Raw genomic sequence first — 8,262 nt, forward strand, 5'->3', positions numbered from 1 at the left:
TGTGAAATAGAGGAAGATTTTTTATATGATCCTAAGTGTGATCATAAGGAGTTTAAGTTGGTATATTGGGTATGAGGTTTGAAAATGTACTTCAGTACAGAGAGGCTATGCAGAAATGGGTCATACTAAATGGCTATAATATAAGAAATACAAGGACCAACAAGAATCAAGTTGGAATGAGAAGCGTGGATGGCTGCCCATGGAAATTGTTTGGAAACATGGACAGAAAAGATGCAACCTTTTGCATCAAAACACTTATTAGTGAATGGAAATATAAGCTTGCAATTGACCCATTGAATGGGAAAAACATGGGGCCAGAAATTGTGGGATACCCAATTAAACCCCCTTTGTTCAAAAAGATGCATGGTAGACCTAAAAAGAACAGAAAGAGAGCACCAAAGGAGGAGGCATGGGGCAAGCTAACCAAGCATGGTAATGAAATGACATGTACAATATGTGGAAATGTTGGGCATAAAAAAAGGACATGCAAGGACAAGTATAATCCAGCTGCTCAGAAGCTGTTTAAACCACCTGTAAGTTATTTCAAATGTTCAATTAGTTGTTTGATATTGCATTATGTTTTTAAGTGTGAGTATAATATGTCTTACAAATGATTTGTTTATTTCTAGGGTAAAAGAGGTAGGCCTAGAAAGGTTTCTGTATCAAATGCTTGTTCTAATGACGTACCAGGCCCGAGTTCAGCTGTTGTTGTACCTATTTTGGTACACCCCTCGACTTCTGAACGAACAAAGCGAAGAGAACAACGATTGGTAAAACACAAATAGAAATATTAATTGCTTATGTTATAAGTCTAAATTAGTGTCCAAACATCTTAATTGCTTAGAATTTAGGGTGTAGGGTGTTTGCCTATAAGTCTAAATTAGTGTCCTTCCATTTTTTTAGGTGAGACAAGGGTATGGTCTTAGAATAATGGAGGACACTAGAAATATGTATTTGAGGATACGAATAGTGATTTCTAGTTTTGGTTCATTTAATTCAATTTATGTGAAATATGTATTTGAGGGTATAATTTGAGGTAGTCTGTTTCTTAGCTTTGTTATTTCTGGTTTTTACTTAAAATATTACTTGTATCTTAATGTACATATGCCACAATCAAAGGCAAGTGCACGTGTGACCCGTCAAAGCAACGCATCATCGGTCACCTGGACACCGTCATATGCTAGACCTACAGCCTGTAGTATATATTGCCTCGAATATCGTTACTGGAGGAGCCCGTGGAGGCCTAGGGGGCAAAAGCGGTCGTGGTGGTAGAAGCGGTCGTGGTGGCAGAAGTGGTCGAGGAGCGGTTGGAACATAAGAGAGCATTGCGTAATGATTGTGAAGATTCATTTTTTGTTTATTTTGCTATGATGTAATTAAGTAGCTGCAAATGAACAGCTTGTGAACATAGGAACGTACTTTTGAATGTTGTTTTTGGATGCTAGAATGCTAGCTTAAGGTAATTAATGTTAGTTTTTGGATGCTAGAATGCTAGCTTAGGGTGTTTGAATGTTAGTTTTTGTATGCTAGAATGCTAGCTTAGGGTGATTCAATGTTAGTTTTTGGATTTAGAAATCTGCTCGTTGAAGGATTTTGGATGTAACAAGTGCAAACTAAAACAACAGTAGGATTTTGATTGTAGAAGTGTGCAGTTTCTGTGCAGGTTATATATGTAACGTGATTGTAGTGCACAACCATTTTGGGTGCTTTAAATTATACTTCTTGTTGTTGCTTGCAATTGCATATTTCACAGAAGCAAAGCAGAGCAAGTTGTTCAAACATGACAATGATTACAATCCTAAGAGTGATAGAAATTGCTACAGTTATGATAATAAGAGTGATATAAATTGACAACTCCAAATAACAATAACTGTTTCATTCATTAATATTTGAACCCATAAAATGGCATGAAACATACAGTGACCAAAATACTAAATGTTAAAGATGTTCAACTCAAACTAATAATAACCTTTGGTTCATAAATACTAAACCCATCAAATAGCATGAACTAAAATGACCAAAATACTAAATACTACAGAAATTCATCAACGCATTCAAACTTAATCACTTAACAACTTTGATAAAACGTCATTTTTGCTGCGATAGTCACGAACCCAGCCAACATGATGTCAAGCAACCAACATGCCTTTCTTAGTTATTTTTCTTGACGTTTCTTATCTTTCTTACTCTCGATCACATATACGTTTATCTTTTCTTTTTCGCTTATGTTGCGATACTCTGATCATTCTTTTACTAACTTAGCCAACAGTTAGATTCACATGTTCTTCCTTTCGATGTCCTTGTCCACACCCTATGGTAATTAGGAATGTCTTTTCGTTTACTACTAGTCATACACTTCATGGTTTCATGAATCTCATGAAGTTGAATGCCCTTTTGGCATTACTTGATCAAAAATCACATCCTCATCCACGATGTATCTTATCTTTTGATTCTTTTAATTCTAATGAGTGTAGGACTGGTAACTTCCTTACAATCGTCTAGTGAAGCTCTTATCGTTGTCTTATTTGTTTCTCGATCATCTTGTACATCTTGTTTCAATAATTCCAATATCGACTATCGATAGGAGATTGGAAGTTACTCTTTTGAATTTATCGACGTGTTGCACTTTCGGTCGTGTGCACATCCATCTATCACCTTTTTACTAATTTCCCGTCTATCAATAAGGTTGATCTTATATCCATATCAAATTTATCTTTTTTGACCACGTGGGTCAATGACTATATAGACTTCAATCCTTTTAATCTTCTTGTTACTTTTCATGTAACGTTCCCACTTCCTTTCCTTGATTACCTTATCGAGTATTACATAATATGCTTGGGTTATTCAAACCTTTTTCCGCATAAATTTTCTTAGGCGATTTCTTCGCATCCTTTATCCATCTTTGGTTCCTATACTTCTTTATACTTGAATGCCTCTTTGTAGGTATCTTACTTCAAGCTCTTATTCTTATTTCAATCTACAGGATAACACTTTCGTGTTATAGCTCAATTCCTTATTGAATCTCTCTTTCATATTCTTTTACATTCTTCGATATCTATAGGGCTTACTAGCCTCACCGACTGTTTTTTTTATTCGCTTCTTCAAAGCATTATCGATCTATATCTTTATTCTTCTTATGGTTTACGCATTTGCGTATTACGAGTTTAAATTGCCATGATGGTTCTATACATCGATCCTACAACTTGGTATCGATACTTTCGATCATATACTTCAATGCCGTTATGTTCAGTTATCATTGCACTTCTTACTTACGAGGTGACTTACTCCCCTTATACGATTCTACCTTCACATGCTCTACCTATGAGGTGTGAAGCTATGTTCACTATCAATTATATATATATATATATATATATATATATATATATATATATATATATATATATATATATATATATATATATATATATATATATATAACTTCCTTATTTGCAGCCAAAAGTCCTTCTCGATACTTTATAGCCGCTACTACATTTAATTAACTGATTATCAACTTCTCGCTTAATTTTCATAACATATCGCATTAAAATAAAACATCTATTTCTCATTTTCAACCTTTGGTCGGTCATACTTTACACTTTTCTGGCTCGACTTTTAAATACATGTGCTCTACATGTATATTCCGCACCAGCCAGCCGAGACTTCATAGTCGCTAGGCCCGGTTATCGGTATTTTCATAGTTTGAAATCACTATTTCACAATCATTTTCAATTTCACATATATATATATGGAGCTTACATTGATAATCTTTAGTTAATTAAACTATATGTATCATACTTTGATCGCTTGCACTCTTGGCTCACTATCAAAGTTCGTATAAGTTTTCCATCGTTACTTTTGAAAACAGCCGCCATCTAGATCTCTGTTCAACAACCGCAACGGTTAATCTCTAGGTACCCGTCTTCGGAATATCATATTCCACAATAAAACCGATCCAACGGTTCAATTAAAAGATATCATGGTTTTACTATGCCATGTCAGTTTTCAGACATCATTTGAAATCATCTCATTGATATACTATCTCCATCTACTACACTTGAATCGTGTACCTTTGACTCATCTTGAGTCTTTCTTAACTCAGGTTGTACCAATCGCTAGTGAGAAATCGTGCATTTCTAACGTCTTAATCACTACTTGATTAGTAAGTTCCATCTCCTCTTTCTTACTCCTTAGTGTTTCAGGGTACTATGCCCTAGGCATCTTATTTAAGGATATTCCTATCCTTAACTCATCGTAGCTTGGATATATATCTTGATCCGATATAGGTTGGAGTTCGTTTAGCTACAACTAGCTGTGTACTTAATAGTAATAACTGTATCCTCCAACATCTGCTCTCGTATGCTTCTGCTGCATTCTCGAGAGTCACTTACTACTTAATCTCGAGTATTTACTTTTGTTACAGAATTATTGTCTAGGTATACTTACAATAAAACAAATCTTGTTTGAAATATTTCAATCATTTGCGCGTATTTTCAAAACAATTTGTTTAAAACTCACTTTTTAAACATCTGCATAATAGTGCATAGGGTGATGATACCTCTCATCCCGAAAGAGTTGCCATAACTTATTATCTATGAGTGATGCATGTTCTACTAATGCGTGTACTCATATATATGTAGTGATGCATTCATTATCAATGTCGTGACATTTATATAGATTTCTCTCATGTCTAAGCACAATTATGCTTTTAATATCATTTAAATGAATGACCATAACAGGTCATAACATTTAGTTATGTAAGTTTCTTCCGGATCCTAAACTCTGTAACCAGTAAGAATACTCCATACTACTTCATTTCTTTGAGCATGTACTTCTTTCGCAAATCGCCCTTTATATTACTGTCAAATGACTTCGACAGTGTCTTCACGTTATTTCATGCTTGATACTTATGCATCAATATCGAGTCGTCTAGACCACACACACGTGTATATTGTAGTCTTATATCCTAAAAGGGAAGGCTGAGAACCTTTGAAACCTAAAAATAGGTATATGAGACATGACTCGAATCCTATAGTTGCAGTAGTTCCTAACTTAATCTAGTGACAAAGTCAATCATTGGTACGAACAACCATCGATCACCTATAAATAATGGCCTATGGATTAAAATCATTATTCATAGACTGGTACGTGGTATCCTTCTGCCCTCAAATCATATTAGCAGTAATAATTGGACCAATTGCTCTGATACCAACTTTGTCATGACCCAAAATCTGAAGTCGAGACCGGCGCTAGGGAATGGGAATGGTAGTTCCTAAACCCGTAGTAGCAAGCCTTAAAAACATTATAAATTTTTCACAATCTTTCAATCAAATAATCATATAAACAATCATAAAACGTTTTCATAAAAACTTTTCAAAGTTTGACGTTTACAAACGTCTATTCAATTCTTGAAAACATTAAATAAGAACCTGGGTCTTATAATGCAATGTCTCACATCCTATTATAGCTCGTTCCGCATTAAAGAAAACAGTTTAAAATGCAGTTTTCAAAATCTTTCATATTCATCAGAGCATGGGTAAAACATACAAAATTGTTTGACCAATCACATATACATAATAGGACTTCACTACTGCAGCACTACTGATTAATTTCTTCCTTCTGTACATAAGACTTCTGGAACAAAGTAGAAGTCCGTCTAGTCAAAACATGTTTACCTAAAAGGAAACACTGAGTGAGTTCATAATTACTGTAGAAAATTAATAAAAAACAGATACCTTTATATGCATCCAAATATTGAACCGTGTGAAACTCTACGTTCATAATGCTTCTTGTTTATTATATTTTTCGAATACATTCATATCTTTTACTTATACGATCGATGCTTAATCATTAGTCCCAAGTCCGGGATAGTTCAACAAAGTAACTGGGGAGATACAGGTCCTGAGATAGTTCTACCGAGTGAACCTAGCATCTCGATTAATGCAGTCCCGAGATGATTCGACCGAGTTAACTTACATTAATTATTATCCTGATGCAGTCCCTGGATAGTTCAACCGAGTTAAACTAGCATCAGTCGATATTAAAAGAGGTTCTTTATGGCTTCGTACTTTATTCGATATTGTTTGTACATTATGTATATTCATGTATTATTGTTCATATCTTTAGTTCATCGAGTTTGTTGTGACCGGTGTACACACAGTTCTATTGATGCCGAATAGATAGCTTGTTTCATCATGTCTTTATTATATTTCAAAGCTTTTAAATGCAATAATGCGTTTTAAATAAAGCATTTTATGAAATAATGCAAGTATTAATAATCGACGGTAAAATATAAACTCACTGCTTGCTATCCAATAACTTCGATCAATTACAATGCCTTCCAAGCTCCCCGAGCTCCTTATCCGCTAGTAGGTTGCCTTATTGAACCTAGGACAATTATCAAATATATCTCAAGTGAGAATCTAATTTGATAGATACATTGGACTTGATAATAAATTGCATACGCATAACCTGTCATATTATCGCGTCTAACCCGATACCTTTCTATTTACGCTGATTGATATAGCGAACTTCTATTTCTTTTACGACTTTTAGGTTTATTATTTAAACCTTAACTTTAAACATCATTTGATTTATTTATCAAATAACGATCTCTTTACTTAATTTCAAACTTTACTTTTCGTCTTATTTTATTTTGTTGACTAACCGCCCTCGTAGTCAATTACAATCATTATCTGAATTCCGTATCAAATATCCTCTTATACCATATCCACTTAATATTACCCTTTTTATTATTTCTATAACTCATAACCATTATTTAAAATAAGGTTGTGCTTTATTTGGAATCGTTTGACGATTTATCGTGTAATCGTCAAACTAGCTCGTATTTGTCCAATACGTAATTTATTACGCGTCGAGACTTATACCTTTCGAATTCATGTTTTTGTTTCAATACTACTCACTCATCCCCTACATTCATTATAACCTTATTCAATACATAATTAAACATCATCAAATTCATTTAAACGTGAATTGCACCATTTTTCCGAACTATCTCATCACCTTTGCATCTAACAGTAAACATTCAAACTAAACTCAATTTTAAACATTATAAATCAAATCAACACTTCTATTTCTTAAAATTCAGCCATCATATATCTTATAAATATTCATAATCCATGTCTTAAGATCATTCTAATAATTCAATGATGAAACTGCCAAAATGGCCGAACCTTTCATGTGTATTTCAATCAATTTTTCAATCAAAGTTTAACAATCAAACTTAACATATATTTAGCTCTAACAACATATGAACAATGCCTAAGTCAACAATTGAATTCCATGTCATCATACTTATGGAATGGCCGAACACCCTAATCCATATATATACCAAATGTTTCATCAATCGTAACAACATAACTATCGAACATCATCAACTATATAAAAATTGCCGAATACATAGCCACAAAACTCATTGAATTCCATCATCCAAAACCCATCAATTTCAAAAAAATCCTTTACCTTTTATGAGGTATCTATGCCTAAGGTTTTCCATTCAATTTCACCATCAAATTGCTCCATGGAAGCTCTTGAACAGACTACAACAAACAATATCACAAAACCCCAATTCAATCTCAAGAACTCTATTTTTTCAATCATTAATTCCTTAACAATCAAACTTGAAAATCATTAATTAAACACTTTACCTTGGCTACCTTAAAATTAGGAGTGTTTTGCTTCAACAATTAATGATTTTGATGAAGAATCCATGAAGTTAGCCATGGACGTGTTGAGTTCGGCTTTTTAGAGCAAAAATGGTGAAGATGGAGTCTTTTCTCTATCTTAACCAAATGATAATGAGACTCAAATTCTCAATTAACCGTCGTGCTTAACTTTCAGAATTTCTTTTCCAATTAATTCTTAATAATATTTCACGGATGTTTTCGTGAAAATTATTAGTTCGGAGCTTGTATTTTATTTTATATTTATTTTCTTAGCTTTCACTTAGTCCCGCTAATAATGCTTTGACGAATAATAATTTCTACTTCAAATTATTATTTTATAATCCGATTAATTCTCTTATTCCTATTATACTTAGTCGAGTCTCATTCCCGATCTACTTGACCTAGATTTTCACAATTTATGACTCGTCTCACGATTCAATTATCATTTTACTTTTAGGGTTATTACATATATATTTTTTAAATTAATATTAATATTAATATTTCTTAAAATTTATTTAGAACATGTTAATTTTTTGGTATAATTTAAACAAATAAATATATAAATAATTTTTTAAAGAGG

General features: G+C 33.2%; 1 long non-coding RNA gene across 1 annotated transcript; it reads right to left on the reverse strand.

The window, feature by feature from the left end:
• Positions 1 to 6,261: 6,261 nt before the first annotated feature.
• LOC126665834 (uncharacterized) lies at positions 6,262 to 7,786 on the reverse strand. Its single transcript, XR_007637701.2, has 3 exons — positions 7,665 to 7,786; positions 7,480 to 7,556; positions 6,262 to 6,384 (listed from the first exon to the last, which is right to left on the reverse strand). It is a non-coding gene; the product is annotated as an uncharacterized LOC126665834 (long non-coding RNA).
• Positions 7,787 to 8,262: the final 476 nt, after the last annotated feature.

The sequence above is a fragment of the Mercurialis annua genome, linkage group LG1-X, assembly GCF_937616625.2.
Source record: "Mercurialis annua linkage group LG1-X, ddMerAnnu1.2, whole genome shotgun sequence".
Lineage (NCBI taxonomy): Eukaryota > Viridiplantae > Streptophyta > Magnoliopsida > Malpighiales > Euphorbiaceae > Mercurialis > Mercurialis annua.